General features: G+C 47.9%; 1 long non-coding RNA gene across 1 annotated transcript in view; it reads left to right on the top strand.

The window, feature by feature from the left end:
• The window catches only part of LOC123814178, a 57287-nt gene that overhangs the window by 17526 nt on the left and 16479 nt on the right, over positions 1-23282 (top strand). The window contains exon 2 of the long non-coding RNA XR_006784843.1: positions 16798-16909. This is a non-coding gene — a long non-coding RNA (uncharacterized LOC123814178). The remainder of the gene's footprint in view (positions 1-16797; positions 16910-23282) is intronic.

Genomic DNA, 23282 nt, shown 5'->3' with positions numbered 1-23282 from the left:
GCGCTTCCAGGAAAACCCATCACTGTAGGTGCTCCGCACAGAAGGTGTGCAGATTGGCGTTCGGACACGTGTCTGGCTTTTATGAAATGTGTGACCCTGGAAAGTCACGTGTCCTCCGACACTGAGTGTTTTTCTGTCCTAGCGGAGAAACATAAAATAGATGTTAAAAGGAATTTTCTGAAGATTAAATGCAATAGTGTAAACAAAAATAATTTTTTGTTATAAAGCGTTAAATATGTGTTACATAAAGGGTGTGATTTCTGGTTTAATAAGATTTCATTTCACTTGGGTTAAAATCCCCAAAGTTATTTTAAGTTCAAAACACAGTTTAGGTCACATAACTAAACATATTTTCAGACTGCATCCTCTGAATTAGAACCAGGAATTCCATTCAGTACAAGCTTTTCTTTATGTTGGTGAAGCACGCGGGGAAAGTCGGAGACCCCTTTTCTGGGGATTAGTTGATGGTTTAATAAGAAAAGTAAATAGTTTCAGAATTAAATCAAATTAAATAACACCACAAGTAGCCGATGTGATAAAAGATGAAACACGCACATCTATCACACTCACAAATACGTGCACGAGTGCTAAGACTTTGCTGGAAAGTAAACAGTGTCTGGAGGCAAATAATTGATGCGCAAACACACGGCAGCAAAAACAAATGGCAGCAGCATTTCCAAGAAAGTTCTGGTGTAAAGGAAGGAGGGAGCGAACGTGCAAAGTTAGGTGCGTATCGTGGCTTCGAGTTTTACTTCGAGTCTTTTTAGCAAATTGGGATTGAATGCATACTCCCTTGCTTTAAAACACCTCCCTGTGGGCATGGACTCCAAGACGGCTTCCCTTTTCAGCAGTCCTCCTTTTCTTTGCCTTTCTACCTCCCAAGGAAGACATTTCTTAGAACGCTTTCATGCGATCTGTAAACGAGGTGTAGTCTTACCTCAGTGTCTCTGCTCTCTCCCGAGGGACACACCTCTGATTCCTTAGGGATTTAATAACATTTTGACACACTTTTAACTGGAGAATCAGGTTCGTTTTTCTGATTAGCGAAGGGCTTGCAGCAGTTAATGATATTGCATTGTTATTGAAAAGAAGGAAATGGAGGGACAAGAACAAGTGAGAATCTGCTTCTGTTAGTATCTCCAAAGCCTGCAAACTCTGAATATGCTTCTGGAATGACTGTGCAAAAAGGAGAATTTGGCCAGGGGGTGGGGGTGGGGGTGGGGGGGCTGATTAGTTTCTCACTCCAATGGTGGAAGCATCTGCCCATACGCAATCAGCAGCACGCAAGCATCAGGACCGGAGAATTCATCCATCAAGGAACTCCTATCAGGACACCCCTGATAGCACCTAAACCACTTTTCATATTATCTTTGAAGTGAAAGAGGATGGGAATTACAACTATTCAGGTTTTTGTCAGAAGGATTAAGGATAAGTGGTGACGAGAGGCATTAAAATGAGCAGCATTCACCTATCAAAAAGGACTGTTCGCATTCGTGATTAAATGCTTTCAGGACCGGCCCCTTATCTACCAGAGCAACTGAGAGGAGTCTGAGAGTGTGAAGGAATTCGCCTTCTGGGTCCACTGAGAAAGTGAGGCCGATATTTAAACATGTTTTTATTTGGAGAATAAACGCTAATGAGAAACCAAGATTCAGCTAACGCATATTTTAAAAAAATCTTACAAACGATTACCCTTTCTCAGAGAATGGGAAATGATTCCAAAAGGGGATTTGACTCCAAAGGGAGATTTATCCCAAAATAAATATGAATGCTACTGCCCACTGGAAAGGAATACATCGTATCTCTTTCTTTTTGTGCTCTGTCTTTCTTAGGATATTATTGCAAAGTCCGTATTGTGGAATTATTATTCAAAAGTTAGCTCCCATTTGTTAGAATCTATTTACATTTAGCTGCATAGTAAATCTTCAATTTACTCGCAGGGTGACCTGCTCAATGAAATTCATCTTGGAGGGTGGTCATAAAGCCCCAGGCAAGGGTCATAACCAGGACTTTTCCCAGGGCCCCACCTAAGGGCCCGTGGGCACTCCCGACTCTCCCATCACCGTGCTGAGACCTAGGCTGAATGGAATCTGAGTCCACTTTATGTCCTCCTAACAAGGATGGGAGGGGGTGTCTCAGCCCCCTCCCCCCGTCCCCCCCCCCCCCATCAGCAGCTTCACTGGCCCTTGGGAGAGCTGACCTAATCTCCAAATCACTGATAAGGTTTAACATTTTCCCCTTCAAAAGCAATTTGCATTTTAATGAGTCATAACAGATTAAGCCAATCAATGCTGAACACACCCACACGGCTAGGACTTCCTGCAGCCTGGAGGCCAGTGGGCCGGGCAGGAGGGCCAAAGGCCTGTCACCGTCTCCGCAGTGGCCAACGGGAACCTGTGCTTCCCTGGGCCACACGGGCAAGTCGGGGGCCACACTGAAGGTTTGTCACACTGACTGTCTTAAGGACAGGGACAAAGGACGCAGATGCCAATTCATGTTTCCGTCATTCGGCCATAGCTGGTTCTTTCTCCTGTGAATACGGATTTCACCCTCGTCTTACACCCACATGGCCCCTCTGGGAGGAAGTACAAGTCATGCCAGGAAATGTGCTGCAGAAGGGCTCAGTTTCTTGTTGATAATCCCAAATTGATCATTTTAGATAAGCCAATCAGGAGGAAAATCATATACATCCTAGCCAATGTCTACTTGATAAAGAACGGGGAGCAAAATGATACTCAATAGTGCAAACAAATCCACTTTGTAAAGCGCCTGTGCAGTAACAAGAAGTCTAAATAAGCTGAAGAAAGGTCGCCTTCAAGTGAAACAGTTTTCTAAATGAACACTCTTCGGGGAGACCCAGAGAGCTCTCACTGGCAGGAGGGGGGGCGGGCTGCACATCTTTGCGTGTCTGCAGATGCTGTCCTGCTGATAACCCGTGCAGCCTGGCTTCACCTCCGCCGGGGCACTTAGGGATCAGCCGCGGGGTCTCAGAGCAGAGCTGACGCCCTGGTGAAAACTCACGGGCGTGTGGGGAGTGCTCACCGGAGTCTTCTGAGAGTCTTTTGCTGCAAACGTAGTGCCAAGTATTTCATCTAGAGCTACTTGGTCAGACATGGTATGAGGTTATCAAGTGATATTATCTCAGCCCTGGCTGGCGTAGCTCAGTGGATTGAGCATGGGCTGCGAACCAAAGTGTTGTAGGTTCGATTCCCAGTCAGGGTACATGCCTGGGTTGCAGGCCATGACCCCCAGCAACCGCACATTAATGTTTCTCTCTCTCTCTTTCCTCTCTAAAAATAAATAAATAACATCTTTAAAAAATGATACTATCTCATCTCTTACACACAGTAGACCATTTAGAGTAAGACCAGATTTGGTCTGGTCTCCACTGTGTGCACCACTTATGGAAACCTGAGTCTTCGATTAAAATAAAGTGGAGGGGTTACTCACTAGACTTTGGATCAAAGTTCAGATGATATCTTTTGTTCTGATTTTTAGAGAAAAGACATTTTTACCTTTTGTAGAAACATGACAGTGAAAATATAGAAATACATACAAAAATTATAAATTATTTAATATGTAAGTACATATTATATAAATAGGAAGATATGTGTATACAGAGGTGGGCAAGGGTTAAGTTTATAGTTGTAATACAAATAAATAATACAATAGTGAATAAATAGTAATACAAGAATAAACTGTTTTACATATTCACAACTGTAAACCTACGTTTGCCCACCCCTGTAAGAGTGTTCACATTGAAAGTTAGCCACTAAGCCATATGAATGATGCCATTCCTGCCCTCTACATTTTACTACTGATAAGGAATAAATATGGTTGCGATGGTATGATAGAAAATCTTTTGTACTAAGTCAGAAGACTTCCATTCAAGTAGGTAGAGAGAATCTTCTATGTCCTCATTTCTAAAAGTGTTTAAAGCAGAACTCTTTGATTTCAGGGGCCTCTGGACTCTCATATACTATAATACATTATAATCTGACATTTGTATGACTCCATGTATAAATAAAAATGAATCCAATTTAAACAGTTCTTAATAATCGTTACACTTGTGGCGAGTGAAAAACATACTTTTATTAGCTTTGGAATAATATTTAGGGACTAAAAAATAATATTTAAAAGAGAAGAAAATGTCTTCTGAAAATATAACCTGCACTCATGCAAAATTATAAGGACCTTATAATCGCACCTACAAAAACACATGATAAATATATAAATGTTTAATGGAAAGCAAAAGTATGCAGAAATCCACCAAGTGATTGGGTTGCGGTGGTGGCCTTGTGAAAGACCAATTTTTCGTCTCAACATTATTTTTATTATGCCACGTTAAATTTTATTTCTAATTAAAAAGACAAAAAATAAAAGAACTTGGAAAGTGTTAAATACTACATTTTACTTAAAAATATTTGTGATTGGTCCTCCAAATACCGTTGCAAAAACCATTCAGTTTGGAAAGTCATCCTCGACTATTATCGAACAAAAGAAATCCAGTTGCATCTTCTGACGTCACGGCGTCAGTGTTGGTCGTCTTCGCCCAGAACCGTGAAGGACCCATGGAAACGGGTGGCTGCTGCCTGACGGAGGCCCCCACCGTTCTGAGGGTGACGGGCATGCCGCTGGGCGCAGTGACCCCGGCCTTCGGCCTGTCCGGGGAGCCTTACCCCAAAAATGTATCTAGATTTGGGGAGATGGCCCGAACCCCGCTGGGTGGAGGGTCCTCCCTCCTCTGAGTCTGGAAGTTCTGTAGATACCACCAAGGGGCAGAGGAACGTTCTGGAGCAGCAGACCAGAGCGCCCCATCTGTAGCTGGCTTACACAGCAACGCATGGTCTGGGGAAGGTAACGGTTAGTGATCTCTGGAAAACGTTGGGCAAGATGTCGTCAGCGACACAGAACATCTTAAAACATCCGCACCGTGTGCTGCAGCTCTGCGGTGACTGTGACAGATTCCGTGTCATCTGTGTGAGATACGTATAACTCAAGACCCAAAGAGCTGTGGACTTTGGCCGAAAGCTCTAAGATTTGCCCAGTGCTTCCTCAGGTGGTTAATTGCTCCAAGTTTGGCATACCAGTAAAGTTCACTTTACGAGGGCTGGCAAAAACTGTGGCGCTCATCCTTGGGGGGGCAAAAAATAAAGCAAACCCCCTCCAAAACAAAAAAAATGCTTTGAGTTTGCTTAAAGATCTGTGAACCTCAGGAAACCTCTGAGTGACCCTTCCTACAAAGTGGTGGCTCCTGGTGATACCTGAAACCAAGAATGTTTTGTGCAGGGTTGGGTTTCACTTGGAAAGCTGCATCTAATCCTAGGAGCTGCCTAATGAGTTAAAAGTCTGGTGCTCCCTGGATCCTCAGACAGGCAGCGCTACGTGTAAAACCCGTGACTTTCGCTGCAGAGCCCGTTGCTCCTCTTAATCAGTCACTTAAAAGTGCCTTTGGCAGGTTTTTAAAAATGTTCCTTCTGACATTTATTCTATCGTCAGTGTCACCTAAGATAAAGGTGTATGTTGAGTTTATCATTGGAAGCTATGGCATGATTTCTGTTAAGTAACAGATGGTTGTTATAAAAGAAAACTATTTTTATTACTATTACACATTCTCAAAATATTTCATGTATTTTCTAGATCAAGACAGTCCTAAGAGTAGCAAGTTTTGACTATGTGGATCCAGGGGGAGTAACCGCCTTGCCCACAGCAATTGATTGGCTGGTCCCTGAGGTGTGGCGGGGGGCCCTGGCGGGGGTAGCTCTGAGCTCTCTCCCTCTCCCGTTCTCCCTGATGAGGACGCCCACAGGCCCATGGACACCCTTCCCTTACAGCTAGAGAATGATCCTCAAAATGGGGGAAATGACCCAGCGCACACGAGCGTTCGATAATAAAAACGTTTCCAAAATGCGTTAGAAAAATAACATCTACAGCTGATTTTTCATTTTCCAGGAAAGGATGCATTATCAAAAAAATGGCTAAGAGACACGAATGGGGAATATCTTCTTTGTTTTCTCTCCCAGTCATCTTTCGTGGCTTTTTTGGCCTAGATGAATTTTTCAGTGTTCTTATTCTAAGGATTTGTTGTCCATCGTTTTTTAAAAACTGTTTTTAAATTTCAAAATCTTAGATAAAAATCCCTGAGAAGTTTTGACATGGTTTATGCTTCTAAATGTGTTTAGACATCATTATTTTAGGGCCTGTTTCTATTTTAGGACTCAGTAGAAAAGATTTAAGAGTCTGAGATTCGTTGAGAAAATGTGTGTGTGTGTGTGTGTGTGTGTGTGTATTTCTTTCACTTGTTCTCAGCCACTATGTGACCACAGAGAGAAAAAATGTTTGTATTTACAATGACTGGTTGCCAGGGAATTAAAGACAAGTTCTAATAGGGCCAGCAAAGAAAATGAAATCCTGGCGAGATAAGAAACAGCCTTCCAACCCTGACATATGGGCGCTAATAGTTTCTTTTCTATTAATTTTTTGATTATGTACAGTCATGCACAATTCATTGTTTAATTTTTTTATTTGCAGGTTTTAGCAATAAGTTTTAAGTAGATTGATCACTGGATAACCTAAGAGACATATTGCATGTTTACAAGGGAACCCGCCCCGTGGACGGCCTGTCTGTGGGCAGGTTCACCAGAGTGCAATGCTCGGGTGTAGGAGCGCCAGCGAGATTTTTTCTTTAACCCACGAGACTTCATTAGCAAGCAGAACGCCGACATCGTTAGTCACATGGCTGCTTTCGACAAATACAACCGACCTTCACTCTGTCTTCTGTTGTCTTATTTCCATAGACAATGGAAAGGTGAATGTGCTTCTTGCAAATTGTTTAGGGAAAAGATATTTCTCCCCTTTCCATGCTAAGGCCGCTGTTAGCAAAGGCCAGCTGATGACCGAGGGGCAGGGCTGTGCCCAAGGGCCCTGGGCCAGCGCTCCCACTCCGGGAGAGCCTGCAAGTCCTCGGAGCCACGCCGTCACCAGGGGTCTCCGGTCCCGCCGCTGTTGGCTATTGATCTTTCCGAACCACCTCATAAGCCACTGCTCCAGTGTTGCATCAGCCCCAGTGACTTGTGATTTGACTTCTCACGGGTTGTGTTGTCCGGGCAGACGCTTTGTCCTTCTGCACGGAAGCCGTCCGTCTGCCTGTCCCGCTGTGGGCGGCTTCGGATGCCTGCCACACCACCACCTCCTGACAGCAGCGCTCGTATGGACCAGGACCGAGAGTGTGACCCTTCTGCGTGCTGCGTTTGCACAGTCCTCACCACGTGCGTGTTCACGCCGTCTGGTCACGTAGCGGTCGTGGGGGTCACTATGTGTGTCCCAAACTTATGGATGAACTGTCCACTCGTACCTATCTATTTTTGTAGAGTGTGGCCATAGTACTACATGTTGCTAAGAGACAACGTTATTTGTGAAGGAATGATTTTATTATAGATCGTTAAGTCACTTGGAGGAATGAAAGTTTGCTTTTTCAGGGAAGCTAAGACGATGATAGATGATGAGTTATTATACAGAAAACAGGCAAGCCCATTTAACTTGTCTTTGATGATAAAGACACTTTTACTCAACAAAGAATAGACGGCGTGTGTTACAGGAGTCGGCTCTGACCCCTGGTGACCCCGCGGACACGCGATGTCCACCGTGTCCTGTCCCCACGGCCCTGCTCTGCTCCCGGACACTCAGCCCGTAGCTTCCTTCATGGAGTCAGTCCGTCTCATCTTCGGTCTCCGCTTTTCCTGCTCCCTTCTGTTTTCCTCAGCATTATTGTCTTTTGCAGAAAACCCTGCTTTCTCCTGATGTGCCCAAAGTGGGACAGCTTCCATTTTGTTACTTTTGTATCCAGCGATATTTCAGGCTTAACTTGCTGTAGGAGCCACCTGTCCGTCTCCCTCACAGCCCGCGGTGTCCCGAGAGCTGGTCTCCAACGCTGCACTTCACGGGGGCCGGTTTCCTCCCTCCGTCTCCACCGTCCAGTTTGGCGTCCGTGCTTGGGAATCCGAGGGTGTGGGTGGTCTCAGCCTTGGCCTCGGATGACGCTTCTTTGTTGCCGATCTTCCCTGACCCTTCCGCGGCGCTCTCCTTCTGAGTCCCAGCCTCGTCTTGGTGTCTTGGCTGCTGTCTTCATTTGAGCAGACGTGGCCTGTCAAAATGCCAAGGTTAGTGACATTATCATTATGTCTTTCTGCAGTTGCTAGCAAAAGCGATTTTATTTCAGGGAAAAAAAAACCCATAATAATGAAGCAGCACTATTTGGCCAATATGCTATCATTCAACGATCCGAAGGATTTTTTTCTTGTCCAGGTGAATTCACTTCTCTCTAATACATGTCCTTATTTTCCTCCTTTGACTATGCAGAATCATCAGAGACAGGTTGATGAAGGGGATCAAACCCACCAGAGTGCAGGAGCCCCAGGTGATTTTCCTGCAGGCCGAGCACTTCACACTCTGGGCGGCAGGGAGAGCGGGGCTTCCAGGAGGCTGCGTCCCGGAGAGCCTGGTGCCGGGGGCGCTCGCCTCCTGCGGTCTGTGTGTTCGTGGTCAGCTTTGGAGCAAGTCACTCTCTGCACTGGGACACCAGCGAGGCTGGGGAGGGCTCACTCCAGGGCTCCGCGTCTGCTTCTCCCAGGCCTGTTTCTCCTTAGCCCAGAAGCGCTGTGACATGAGGACCGGCAAAGGATATCCCTGGTGAAGCTCGTGGCAGTGGCAGGTGGAATTTAGGAAGCTCTTCATACAGTGTCTCGCTCCACAAAGCAAGCTCTTGAGATAGCCCCCAACTCTCACCGTCGCCGTCCCTTTTAGAGCTGAAGACGCCGATGCACCCAGAGTTAAGGAGCTTGTCTGACCCTGACTGTACAGTCTGTAGGTCCCAGCCGAAGACGACAGCCTTAGGGTGTCACACAGAGAGCTGCAGGGAGCATGGTCGCTGGAGCCCCACCCTTGGATGCAACATCACGGTCTCTTGTTTATGAACTGGGTCACTTTGGGGAAATTAACTTTTCTGTGTCTCATTGTTCTCAAATGGGAATAATAATTATTTAATGCATGCAAAGAACTTAGGGTTCAACACAGAAGAAATGCTTAATAACTATTATAATGCTAAACATCCTTCAAAGAATTTTATTATGTATTGTCAGTACGCGGATCATAGAATGACATGTGTAAATACAAGCATTCAGTCTTTCGTGTTTGAAATAATTTTTCGAGAATGGCTGTATTATACCCGAGACATAATATATGTCTATTTTTTAATGCTGAGTAAGAGAGGAATGCTCTGCTTTCCCTGATAGCATAAAATGTCACTTTTCTGTACAACATGCAAATGCTTTGTTTCAAAAGGCCAAATCTAAAGGTGCTGTCAGGCTTGATTTATTGGGCCTATTATAATCAGGACCGCTTCAGCATACAAACTAAACCTCCTTAAGGAGGCTATCTCTCTGGGAAGCGCGTTATCGTTTTGCAGGGCACGACTGTGCAGAGCTCCTGGTGTATGTTCACCCAGCAGGGAGCTGCCTGCACTGGAGCTGGGCTGCTTCTGGCTTCTCTTCTGTAGGAATAGGGCAGCACTGTGGTGGGAAGGAAGGGGAAAAGCAAGACCAGACATCGTCACAGCACAAATAGCAACTTGACGAAGGGTAAGCAGGTGCACAAAGATGCAGGTGGAAATTCGAGTTCAAGAATCACGTAATTCAGGCCCTGGCTGGCGTAGCTCAGTGGGTTGAGCACGGGCTGCGAACCAAAGTGTCGCAGGTTCGATTCCCAGCCAGGGCACATGCCTGGGTTGCAGGCCACGGCCCCCAGCAACCGCACATTGATGTTTCTCTCTCTCTTTCCCTCCCTCCCCTCTCTAAAAATAAATAAATAAATATTTTAAAAAAAAAAGAATCACCTAACTCAGAATTGGGTTTCCATGGGCGGCCTCCCAAGCAATCCAGCCCACACCGGGGGTTAGGGCTGTGGGACTGGAATACCTGCCGGCAATAAGTTCTTCATGGACTCGGGTAGATTTTACAACCTCCTCCTCCAACCTCGAGTTGCAGTCCACATTCTGAGAAAGAGCACCTGCCTTGTGGCTCAGCAAAAGGAAACTGAGGGCAGAGAAAGGACTCTGTGGAGGTCTGTACCGGGAGAGTCCCTACGTCCCAGAGCCCGGTTCTCTCCGTTACAAAGCCTGCCTCGGGTCAAAGTCAGAATTAAAAATGACTTTGGCCATGAGCTCCTGAGCCAACAATCTAACACCGAAGGATGATCAGTATTATATGATGACGAGCATAAGGGGAGGTTCCATTGAGCACGAATAGGCTGTAATGGACAGACAGGGTAAAGGGCACAGGTAATAGAAGTGACTTGGGTTTCTGTACTTGGGAAGTTGATTTGCGTTAGCAGGTCAATGTTAAAATGCATTAGCGACCGTTTGGGAGCACGTCGGGAATTAACATGGATACGTGGGGGGCTAGAGTTGGAAGTGGACACTGATGCGTAGGTGGGGGTGAGACAGAAGGGGTGGGCTTTCTTTGCTTACTTCCTGGGTCTCCTGCCTACTGGTGCTCCAGGAGTTTCTTGGAGACATACGGAAATGCTAGTACAAGGGGTAGGCCCTGACTCAACCATGGTACTTTGATAAGTAGTACACCTGTCTTTAAACGCTAGCTTAAATTTTTTTCAGATGTGTTGAAATCTAGAAGCAATAGGATGAATATATGCATAAAGTTTGCCCAACACTAAGGGCTAAACAAACAGCTAGTAAACAACCCACATAACAGAGCCGCACGGCAAGGGCAGAGCAAAGGAGGGTCAGGATAGTGAATGTAAAGGAGGATAACGATTCATCGAAAAACGCCACGGCCCGCCGTGGTCAGGGGAGGAAGTAATGCACTTTCCTGCGATGCCACCTCCGAACTCAAGACTTTGTGGCCAGTGGAGCCGCTTCCTCGCCCCTTCTATCCTGCCTTCCTCTGTCTGACTCCCACAGTGAGAGGAAACACCTGTGGAGCAGGGGGAGCGCCTGAGGCCGATGTCTGCTCTCCACGCCAGACAGGTGGCGGCTCCCTTTGCCGAGTGGCACGTGGCTCGTGGCTCTGCAGCTGCCGAGCTCACCTCGAGAGTGCCCGTAAGCACGCTGGGCCCGAGTGCAGTCGGGGACCCCGAAGGCCGGCAGGCCATGAGCTGATGGCCAGCAGGAGAAGGGGACACACCGAGTTCTGACGGAATTACACCGTGCGGCACTTCCTACTGGACTCACACCCTCCTTTGGCACAGAGGCCAGGATGTGGCCGGAAAAGCAAGCGCTGCGAGAGCCGGTGCCATCGGAGAGGCTGGGCTTCGAGCGCAGCCCTCACAGCATCTGACGGCTCAGTCAGCACGTGGGCAGTCAGCACGTGGGCGCCCCGAGCGGCCGCCCCAAAGGGGTGAGCTTGCAGGTGGGAGAGAGACAGGTGCTGCCCGAGAAGTCAGTCCCTGTGCTTACTGACGACTAGACTTCAGCGAGGAGCAGCAGGAGTGAAAAGCTTTAAATGGTAAGGGTTCTGAAAAATATTGCGGGGCAGAGCCCACATAACTACATCGTACAGGGAGAGAGTGACTGGGATTGTTTTCCGACCTCAATGAATGGAGGAATAAAAGGCCTCAAGTTCAGCATATTTTCATGCAGTCATCTATCACATATTTTTAGTGCACGTGCTCTCATCCAGAGTTTCTTCTTTCTCCCTAGTACCCTGTATGTAGCCATAGCTTTCCGATACGGGCCCGGCACCGTTAAGCCAGAATGCTCTCTGAGCGGGCTCCGCGGGGCTGGGTGAGGACTGGCACTGCCTCCTTATTCAGACTCACTGGGGGGCAGGGGGAAGGCTTTGTAGCTTCAGCCTCAGTCAAGAATTGACCCTTGCATCCCGAAGGAGGGTTGCTCATGCCAGGGACTGGGAGTGTAAAGAGCAAAACTATAGAATCTAGAACACAGACGCTGCTGCTCTTGAATTGGCTAGCACATCCCACAGAGGTCAATGGGCGCGTACTTAATGGAAACTCATCTTGACTCTCATGCTATTAACGACAGAAAATAATCTGCCGCAATAAAGGGCACGCAAAAGCAAGCATGCAGACAGTGAATACAAGACAGTGTGGGGGGACCAAAGGGAAGCAGGAGACTCGGAAGGCTAAGGAGCCCAAACAGATGCCCAGGTTATGTGGGGCGTGTGTGTGAAATGCTTATTGGGAGGTAAAATATTCGTGATGTTTACGTGAGACTTAATACAGTTCCAAGTTGAATAACCACTTCTGTTACTGGCTCAGGTGAGACTTTAGTTTGTAACCTTCCCTGATGGCCCCAGTCAGCATTCTGACACGCAAAGCGGGCTACACGGATGCTTCTCAGAGAGTGGTTTGCACAGGACGAGTCCAGTCCCTGAAACCACGCGGTGAGAAGGCTCGCTGAGTGCGTTTTCTCGTCTGTGGAATCAGGTGGTGAGCGGTTTGAGCTTGTGCCTCCTGTGTCTGATGTTATGGCTGTTTTGGATGTTCATACTGTGATATTTTACGAAGTTATCAACCCGTGAGGACAGGGGGTAAAAAAGCCTTTGCCATAGTTTGGGGCATGCTGCTAACTTAGCCGGCTTCTATTCTGACTGTGTGTTCCGCAAGTATTGGTGCACAGGCGTGCTCACTTCAAAAGCCCGTGTCCGGAGAGGAAGGCCGAGATGAAAGTTAGTCCCATGGTGATTGCTTAAAAGAGGTTTTAAAGAGTGCAGCATCTGCTTCCTACGCTGTCTGCTGAGCAAGCTCTGTAGCATTGGGGGGAACAATGAACATTATTAAACCAGAGGGTCTGAGAAAGTGGTCAGTATTTAATAATACCTTTGTGGAGACTCTCCATTTCCGTACCCCTAGGCCCCACAGAAGATGTTATTGGGGAGGAAACTTCATTTGATACCATTTAAAACTGGAGATACTAATATTTAGCCTATAATGAACACTCTCTCTTTCTGGGTATAAATTTGCTTTACTACTTTTTTAGCAATCCATAATAATCTTTTGGCAATAGTACCTTTTTCCTTCCTGTTTTCTATACTACTATTCTATACTTCTATTCTTCCTTCTCTGCATCTGTGCTGGGTTGTTGGGAGTTAGACAATTATGCGCTTAAAGTTTTATTAACTGGAAACGGAATAGAATGTTGCTTGCTAAGTATGCCATGGAAGATGCATGTAAATTCACATTTGTATGTCTATGAGTAGAGATGAACATATGGCTTATATTTTCCAGTGCCAGTCTTAGGAATTTTTGGGAAGGATTATTTGTATACATCTGCAATAACATGATAAAAAAGAAACAATAGAAAATGTGAAAGTAATCAAGGTGGGAACATTAGTTTTTAAAATAAGAGCTACTTGATTCCAAGTTAATGCGCGAATGCAGAACCCTTACCTTGACGTGAGGAGACCTGTGAACACGGGGACTCGGCCCTTCCCCGGGCCAGGAGAGCCTCGTGGGGCTACTTTTTATTTCCGGTCGGACAGGTTTTCCCGTTAATGCTCCGATTACCTCCAGCAGCGTTCCCGGCTCCCAGACCAGCTAATCATCAGAATGGCCTGGGGAGCTACAGCGGGAACACCTGTGGGGGTGGGGCTTGCTCAGCCCCCCCCCGTTTAAATCCTCCACAGGTGATTGTAATGAACAGTGTGCTTAGGGAAGCACTTGTGTGGAGGTGATAGTCCGGAAAGAGAGAAAAACTAACTTAACATTTTCATAAGCATCCTAACTCCAGGAGGAATTTCCATTCCCACTCAAAGGTCCTACTCTGTGGCATCCCCTGAAACGTTGGGCCGAGTCAGGCGGGATGTGCCGTGCGTGGGTCCCTTTGGGAATCTCCTGAAGGGCGAGGGCGCGGTTTTCTTGCACTGCCCCCTCCCACGCGGTGACTGCCTTGCTCTGCGCTGGGGGACTGGGACTCGGACGAGTACACTGGCCTTCCCCAGAGAAGGCGAGGCTAGCGAAACGAACGGAGCGGTAGCCGGAGGTGGCGCAAAGGTCTCCCACGCCAGAGGCTGGTGGCTTGGAGAAGTCCTCCGCAGTGGGGGATGGGTGGGGCTCTGTGCGCGCTCAGCACGTGGTGACCTCAGGAGCGGGGCAGAGAATGATGAGAACCCTGGAAGGTTATCCACTGAATGGACTTCAGGAAAAAGCACATTTTAAGAGCAACCATTGACCCTTGAACAGCATAGTTTTGAACTACATGCGAGTACCTGCATGCCGATTATTTTTTAGTAAATACTTCTGCTGTTTTCCATCTGCTGTTGTCGGCGGATGCCGAGGACTGACGGTATGCATCGACCTGCATCGTGGATGTGCTGCGGGGGAACCCTGGACCCCCATCCTCTGTGCATCCTGCAGGAGGACTCCCGTTTGTGGGGAGTCAAAGTGACATCCAGATGCTCTACCTCACAGCGGTGGGCGCCCCTGGCCTCCCCCCAACACTGATCAACAGTCAACTGAACTCGACCTTGAAAGACGTCTAGGGAAGGATTCTCAAACTCATACAAATACTCCTCTGAGTGCCCATGCACAATTGTCATTATTTAAAAAGCCAATAATTTAGGCCCTGGTTGGCACAGCTCAGTGGATTGAGCGCGGGCTGCGAACCAGGCATTGCAGGTTCGATTCCCAGTCAGGGCACATGCCTAGGTTGTAGGCCATGGCCCCCAGCAACCGCACATTGATGTTTCTCTCTCTCTTTCTCCTTCCCTTCCCTCTCTAAAAATAAATAAATAAAATCTTTAAAAAAAGCACACAATTTAAAAAGCACTCAATCCTGGTGAATTACATATGTAAAACATTAACTAATTGAGGCAATAATTTTAAGAATGCAAATATAATTACTAAAACAAACGTAATTTCATATAATTGTTCTATTTGAGAAATAAAAATTTTCAAGGTCTGGGCTTAATGTTTTGAATGAAATGGCAGTGTTAAACTAAGCAATATTTTTCATTATTTAAATTTTTGGTAAGTTGTTGCTCCTAAGGACAAAATTAATTATTGCACCGCCTGATGCTGCCGTATTTGGCAATGAACAATTGTGCTCTTTCATGAAAGAAAAGGCTGTTTTGCCAGGTCTTAGACCCAGTTTAGGGCACCGGGAAGGGTGAAAGAATTGCACAGCTACCAAAAGCACTCTAAAAATACCAGAGACAGCCAGAGAGGTATATTTTGCAAGTGTCTCCTTTTTCTATTTTGCTAGGACTGTACCTTTAAAAGCTCGCCTTCATCTGTTGTACCCACCCCTAACCCATGGGACTAATCAATTCTCAGAGAGGTGTAGAATGATAGAACAGATCACTCCCTGGCGAAAACCCGTCATTCAGCTTTTCTGGCGTTCCTTCATCTGAATGGGTTAGCCCCGCTCCCTGACGTGATTCTGGGGATCTGCCTCTGTTCCCACAAACAGGCTGTTTAAACCCCTGGGTGATCTCCCCGGAGGTTCCCCAACACGGAATTACACAGCGGATTCAGCAATTCCCCCCCGCTCATTGTACTTCTCAGGGGCCCACCCAGGCCACAGGACTTGCTTTGGGCAACCGTTTATGAGTCGCAGGTCCTACACCCCCGCGGGCGCTGCGCTATGTGTAGTCTTCCCCTTGCTACACAGGGACGGTGGAGACCCCAAACACTGGACTCCCGAGTGAGGAGACAGGGCCAGGGCCCGCACGCATCGTTGACCCCATATTCATTTACTGCACACACAGTCTGCGCCAGATGGTTTAAAGAGTGGATGGGCTCTACAGAGAAGCCTGGGTGTTTTCTGAAGCTTTTGCGGCTGTGCATTGCATGTTGAGGCACCAGGGACCCTGGGCAGAGCAGAGTGGCGGGGCTTGCCAGGGGCCCCGCACTGAGCAGAAGATGACACCAGGAAAACGGGGCTTGCCCAAGGCAGAGAGAGCTGGGGGCCAGCCAGCAGCATGTCCGGGCCTGTCACCGGGTCCGGCGGCAGGCTCCCTAGCAGGGCGGTGCTCGCACGGGGCTGCAGGCAGCTCCTCCGTGCCTTCTTCCTATGTGGTGCGTAGTAGGTCTAAGGTTATGCCCACTCGGTTGGTACCGCCCTACAAACAAAACTTTTGGATATTCAAGGGACCTAGCAGGGTTCCAGTGAGTGCAGGAGAAGCTGGGCGTGGGACGGGGAGAATCGTGCCCCCTCACCCACGAGTGTTCAAAAGCAGCCCCGTCTTCCAGCCTTTCCTGCACCGGCTCATTCAGTCATTCACCCCCTCAGCAGAGAGCTGTCTGCTCGCCAGGTATTGTTTGCATGCCGGGGATGCAGCAGCGACCAAAGTGGCAGATTGCTTGCCGGCGTGATTTTACGTGCTAGTGGAGAGAGAGAGCGAACACATGTGTAGTGTAACAGGCAGGGAGACTGTGCTGGAGAATTGGGAAGGGTGCGTGGGACGGAGTGAGGCAGAGGCCAGTTCTTTCCGAGCACAGTGGGGGAGGGCCCTTGAAGATGGAAGCGTTTGGACAGAGGTAGGAAGGACACAGGAGGGACGCCTGTTCGGAGACTCGGAAGAAGAATTTAAGACTGAGGGGCTCTCTGGGCAATGACCTGAATCAGACGCATGCTGTCCAAGGGCAGCGAGGACAGGGCCATCCCTGTGGCTGGAGGCGGGGAGGGGTGTCCTGGGATCCCTGTGAAGAGGTCACCCACAGCTCGGGACCCACGGGCCCTGGGGAGGCTCGGGCTCACCCTCGGTGCGCCGGGGAGCTGCCGAGGCCTCGAAACACAGAATGACGTGGCCTGACTTGCGCCTGCAGAGACACGCCGCTCCTGATGTTGGCAGAAGAGACCCCAGGAGGCGAGGGGAGGTGTGGAAATCAAGTTCAAAGTCATTTCTCCTCAGAACGTCAAAGCCATGCTCTGCTGCAGGTTAGTGTTCTCTTTTGCTGGTAAATTTTGTATGTGTTATTTTCATTCTTTCATTTGGGAAGATTTTCTTCATTACCGACAGGCTTTTAGGATCCTGTCCCTGTTCTTCGGGTCTAAAACGTCACGATGCATTCTGGGTAAGGACGTGCTTGTGCTGAAAATGTATCTCGCGTAGCACTTGGTGCAGCTTTTCATTTTAAAGACGTGTGTCTCTTTTCAGCTCCTGGAACTTTGTTCTGTTATTTCATTGAAAAAATCCTTCCTCTTATTTCTTTGGTTCTTCCTAGACATTGTATTAAAATATTTAACTTCTTGCTTTAACACTCTGTGCCTTTTTTTCTTGGTACAGAGTTCAGAGTGTCTTTGTATCTCGGTCTCTATCCAAAGCAGGAAACCCAAGGTGGAGTAAGAAGACTGTGAGTCTCAGGCGAAGGCAGGAGGTTCCATACTTTTGTGCGTGTGAAATTTGCTAAGACTGTTCCAATGTGCTTACTAAAGATGGTCCTCAGAAACGTGTACCAGTATGCTTCTTTCTGAGCCCAAATTTATATTCTTTTTTCTCCTAATTTTTAAATATCATTTCAGTGGGATATCAGAAAATAAGGGACACATTTGTAAATCTAACCCATTTTAAAGATCTTATTCCCTGCGAACCAAAGTGTTGCAGGTTTGATTCCCAGCCAGGGCACATGCCTGGGTTGCAGGCCATGACCCCCAGCAACTGCACGTTGATGTTTCTCTCTCTCTCTCTCTATCTCCCTCCCTTCCTGCTCTAAAAATAAATAAATAAAATCTTAAAAAAAAAGATCTTATTCCCTCTAAGAGAGAAGAAAATAGGTGTTTGCTCAGTCATTTCAGACTGTTCAGGTAATACCACAACTTCTTTTGACTAAAGCCACCCCTGAACACCTCCCCCATGTCTCGTAACCTTGAACCCCTCAGTGGTGTAAAAGAATTGCTTCACCAATAGCTCCTTCTGGACGCCAACTCCATTAAAATCCTTTGATGTAAATGGCAAACTGCAGGATTACCCTAGAAGGCTGTGTTCTCTGGGATTTGCATATGGGCTTGACTTTGTGAGTTCAAGTATGAGCTATAGAGATCATCATTTATCCACCGCTTTCTTAAAAAGGAGCATTCTCAAAACAGTGCATTGATAAATTTTGAATAGTACATAGACTTTTAAAGTAAATGCAGACATACAGCCACATCAAGGACAGTTTTTTGAAAATAAACTAAGCTTAAGCATGTAGATCCGTACTGCTACATGCACGTGCAAGCCGTAGTTATTTCGTCAGTGCTGTTTATAACATGTGGGCACGGACATGCAGCACTTTATTGACGATGCCGTCGGATCCCTGGCAATTTGGTTCTAGAGAAAGTAAACAGATTAACTCGCCAAGAATCCCCAGCCTGTAAGAGAGCACGTGTTTTAAGTATGTGAAGCGTGATCAATATGGCCCTCACCTCCTGCAGAGAAGTCAATGAATGACGTGAGAGAATTTACTGTTATAACTTGAAGAAGAAAAATACCAGAGACAGGCATTACAGGCTAAGAGAGCTTAAAAATGACACCAATTTTCTCTTCCCAGTTATAAAAACAAACTACTGCCTGATCTCCGAATGCCCAGGTGGGTTTTAAGTCAGCTAATAAAATTATCTACATAATGAAATTGACTCTTAGTACCAGAGGTTCTGTAGGATGCGATAGCCTATAAAGTGTGTCCCCTTTTCCCGAACTATGTAAAAGGAGACTAGTAGATGTTTTTTCCATGCTAAAAACTTTTCCCTATCTGGGTAGAATTAATGTTGCTTTAAGAATGATCCTGACATATTCCTGAGAGGTAATTTCAGAAAACTTTGCAAGCAGTGATACTATAAATGCGTAAAACTCTAGATCTCTTTTGTTACGTTGCTTCCTTATTCTCATAAACATGGTGCATGGTTTAAAGCAGTGATTTTGACCAGTGAGCCGGGGAAATTTTTAAGGCATGCAATACCTGACTGTTTAGTCAGGGGCACTGACCTCTTTTCCTTTAGATTGTCAAATTTAAAAAGATGACAACAGCCAACACAACAAGAGCTGCCCAGTATAAATGCGTCAAAATTATACCTATTTTTGTCATATCAGCAAAACTATATTTCCTGGTGTGCCACAGAATTTTAGTAATTGGTCTGTGTGTGCCCTGAGATGAAGAAGGTGAGAGCTTTAAGATACGGCTCTATCCTCTACCCCGCTCCTAACACCAGCGTTTCCCCCCTCAAATGGCCAGTTTACTAATTTCTCCTCTGACCACGTCATACACCTATGTGCGTGTCCCCGAGTATTCGGCGTTTATCTCTGCCGGATAAAGAGGAACTGGGGTGGTGGCCACAGACTTAGGTGCCTTCAAGAACCTTGGCAACAAACTAAAGAAGTGAACCCGCCGGGGTGGGTGGTCCTGGGGATGGGCTTTCATGAGAGCCCCCAGCCTCTGCGGTGTCTGCGGCCCCGCCACCCCCAGCTCCCACCTGTGGCCATGCCTGCCGGGGTCCTGGTGTGTCCAGTTGGGTTGTATCAGTTCTAAAGGCAAGTCGGAAGCTTTTTCAGGTGTATAGTCGGGTGTTTTCCAGTAACGCGTCTGTTCAGTCTGTCAACCGAAAGCCTGGTCCTGCCATCTTAGTTCTTACTCGGGGCTGGGCGGTGCACAGTCTCAGAAAGTAGACGGTGCAGCCAAAGCCGCCCTGCAGGGGGACAGTCCCATCGGGGAACAGTGACCAGCCTCAGGGGCCCTCCCGTGCAGCGTTGCCTAGTGTGGTGGCTGTGAGCTCCAGGTGGCTGTTTAAAATTAAACTAGTTCAAGGGAAATACAGTAAGAATTCTGTCCCTCGGGTTCACTAGCCACATTTCAAGTGCTCCACGGCCACACGTGGCTACTGGCTACCTCTGTGCTGCCCAAGTGAACGTGGCCCTCGACGACGGAGTCCCGTGGCCAGTGCTGCTCTGTCCAGGGCCGTGCTCGGTGTGGATGAGTGGACGGTGCAGCCGGGACAGCTGGTCACTGGACCAGGGAGAGCAGGTGGAAGGACACTGCCGTGGAGCCCCAGGAGAGAGGGACCTGGGTCGTTCATGTCTGTGCTCTCTCTCGATGAACTGACTCAGAAAACGGGGAGCGGCTGAGCCCGCGTGGCCGTGACGGCTGAGGAGCCGACTGCGTGGAGCGGGAGCTCGGCTCAGACGTTGTCAGAAAGACAACAAAACAGAGAAGCACCAGACGGAGGCTTGCAGACGTCCCTGCCTTTTGTGCGTGTGTTTTGAGCTGATGATAAAAATAATATATGAGCCCCGAGGACTATTCGAGAAGCATAACAACTTCCTTGCCTTCTTAGGCAGAAATACTAATTGTACTGTATTTCCTCCCTAATGACTCTGAGTCATCATTATTGAATTATAGAAGAATGCATCTGAAAGGGAATAGAGAGCAATGTTCTCCCAGACGACCGGGCTATTCAGAGACCTGATGCGCACATCTCTCCCTGTATCAGGTGCCTCCGCCGCGTAATTTTCTCCTCGCCCTTCTTTTACCCTCCTATCTCGTCGTCATCTGTACCCTGACGTGTCTGCTTCCGGCAGTCCCCCCGTGGCTCCTGTAAGGTCACCCGCAGCAAAGCACGTTAGCCGCGACCGGATAATAAAACTGGCCCAGCGAAGCGTCAGCCTTGCTATGCAAATGCCTGTGGCCTGCTCTGCTACTGGGCAGCATACATGAATATTATCTCAGACAGTTCCTCACGCATCCCGTCCTGCCTTCCCCTCGGAAAGTCTCAGTCGGGGACAGTTGACCAGTTTGGCCCTGAAATGATAGAATAGATTTTAGTTTCGTTGAAAGAAAAGCGATATATTTGGTCTAGCAACACTGTCTTCCAAATGACTGTCATGAAATGGAATTCCTGCAGAGGTGGCTCTCTGGGGCGACCTGCCCCACGCAGTGAGTTCTCTTCTCTAGGGCCTCTGGGGCCTCCCAGGCAGCGCTGTGCCACGGGTGGGGGTTGGCGGGGGGGATGGAGCTCCTGCCGGCGTGTCTTCAGGACTGACCGCCAGGGCTCAGGTTGGCTGGAGCGGCAGAGCTGCTGCAGTGCGTCTGGGACAGGTGGCCTCAGAAGTCACTTTCATTTTGCGGATTTTAAGGTAGCCGCCCACAAATCAACAGAGCAAACCTGCATGCGTTGGAAAGTAGCTAATGCTGGCCGGTATTTCCTAGTCTCTTTTTCTTCTTAAGGTATGTGTTCCTGCCCAATGCAAGTACCATGGTTAAAGATACATAGTTGGCAAAATCCAGAATAATTCAGATTACAGTGCACCCACAGGATTTACATGCTAATTTAGCACTAATATGTGTTTAAATCTTAATAAAAATTATTTGGGTTATTTAGGAAATCCTGGAGGGAAAGCAGAAACCTAAACAACCTCGTGAAATAAAGCCTTATGAGGGGGCGCCGGAAGGAAGGGCTGAGGCAGCAGAGCGGGAGGAATAGGCCTCACGGGAACCCAGCCGGTCCGGCAGTGTGTGCCGTGTGCCTTGGGCGCTGGGCTGTGTCTGAGTCTGGGAAGCGGGCAAGAGCTGGGTTGGCTGAGTCAGCACTTACGTAAGTGCCCTGCCTTAAGTGTTCGCTGTCTCTCTCCCTAACAATGCATCCCGAGTTTCCAAGCCATGACAATGCAGGCATTGTTATTATGGCATACTATATAATTTTTGAAGAACCAGCTGAGCTCTCAGATGGGGCATGCCTGGTTCAGAACATCTGAATATCTCACTTGCCTGACCTTGACTGAACCGCGTCTTCCCATGACCCTGCGAATTGCCCCATCTTCACGTCCCGCCCCCTTACCATTGGCCATCCCTCCTCCTGCGTCAGCTGCTGCTGAGATCCATTGTCTGTAAGTCATTCTTTGCCGCAATCTTTTCTGGCACGCAACGCTAGGTTCTTTCTTCAGAATAATGTGAATGAGTTCCTTACGTAACTTGAGCATGGAAATGAAAACCCCACTTGCTTTTTCCTTCGAGAGGTCAGGATGGTCCACAAGGGAATGTTCTCTTTCTCACACCCCAGGATCGTGGCTTCTGGGGCATTAAAATTTGAGAGGGGTACCTCGGTGGAGTGCTTTCCTCCTCCACTAGAATTGCGTGCATGTCTGTAACTCACCGGCTGGCAGTGTTTTATAAGACAAAGTTCTGGGAGTCAGCGACCGAGCCTGGGTTAATGACGTCGGGAGTCTGAGTAGAACCTGCAAGGCAGGCTGCACCTGGAGCCGTGGTGTTGGACTCGGGGGGCTGAGGGGGAAAGGCGGGGGTGAGCTCTGCCCCATGGCCGCTGGTGGGGCTCCTGGACAGAAGGGGTCGCAGCCCAGCATCAGGGTTAGAATGGAGATGGACCAACCTTCTAATGTGATTTCCATGAGCATCAACTCTGCACCCGGGTCTCCCCTCATGGTAGGACAGTGGGGCTGGGTTTCCATTCTAACCTCCCACTTTTCTTCCCCTTTGTTCTATCATTAAAAAAAAAAATTGAAGCCCTGGCTGGCGTAGCTCAGTGGATTGAGTGCGGGCTGAGAACCAGGCATCGCAGGTTCTATTCCCAGTCAGGGCACATGCCTGGGTTGCAGGCCATGACCCCCAGCAACTGCACATTGATGTCTCTCTCTCTCTCTCTCTCTCTCTCTCTTCCTTCCCTCTCTAAAAATAAATAAATAAAATCTTTTAAAAAATTGATAGTAAAACTTCCTTGGCTTGGAATTCAACCCAAAGCGAATTCCTTTCTGCATTCTTGATTAAAATCCACTCATGTAATTTTGCAGTGGTTGAATATGGGAAGAAAGATTTATCAGTTTCACACCATGCAACTAAAAATAGCTTTGGCTTCTGCCTGAGGCCTGGCAGACAGGTAATAAAGGCAATGGGTTCGGCCTCGTTTGAAGAAAGTTGGTATTGAGAAAACAAAACATGACACTTTCTAATTAAGGAAAAATAACCCACTCATGGAATGCAGGCACGTGCTTCCAGTAAAGCACAGGCTGTTCCGCGTCTACCGCCCGTGACGCTGGCAAACATGGGGTTGGCCTGTCAGCAAGCGTGCGTCCCCGAAAATCTCTGCGTTCTGAAGGCTCCTCCACTAAAATTAGCAGGGCTCGTGGGAAAAACAGGGCTTGGGGGAAGACTTCCCCAAACCCATGCAACTTTGTAACCAAAATGATGATGCATATATTTTTAAATCAGCGTTTCAGGAAGGCACTGAGCCGGGGATGCGGCGTTGGGGGCGCCGAGTAGGTGCAGCAATGAGGAAGCAGGGATGTGGGCATGGGGGTCATGGAGGGAGGCAGCTGCAGGCGGAGGCC

This window comes from Phyllostomus hastatus, unplaced genomic scaffold (assembly GCF_019186645.2).
Source record: "Phyllostomus hastatus isolate PE091 unplaced genomic scaffold, TTU_PhHast_1.1 phas_contig_159, whole genome shotgun sequence".
In the NCBI taxonomy this organism is placed as follows: domain Eukaryota; kingdom Metazoa; phylum Chordata; class Mammalia; order Chiroptera; family Phyllostomidae; genus Phyllostomus; species Phyllostomus hastatus.
This window is presented reverse-complemented; position numbering and strand designations above follow the sequence as displayed.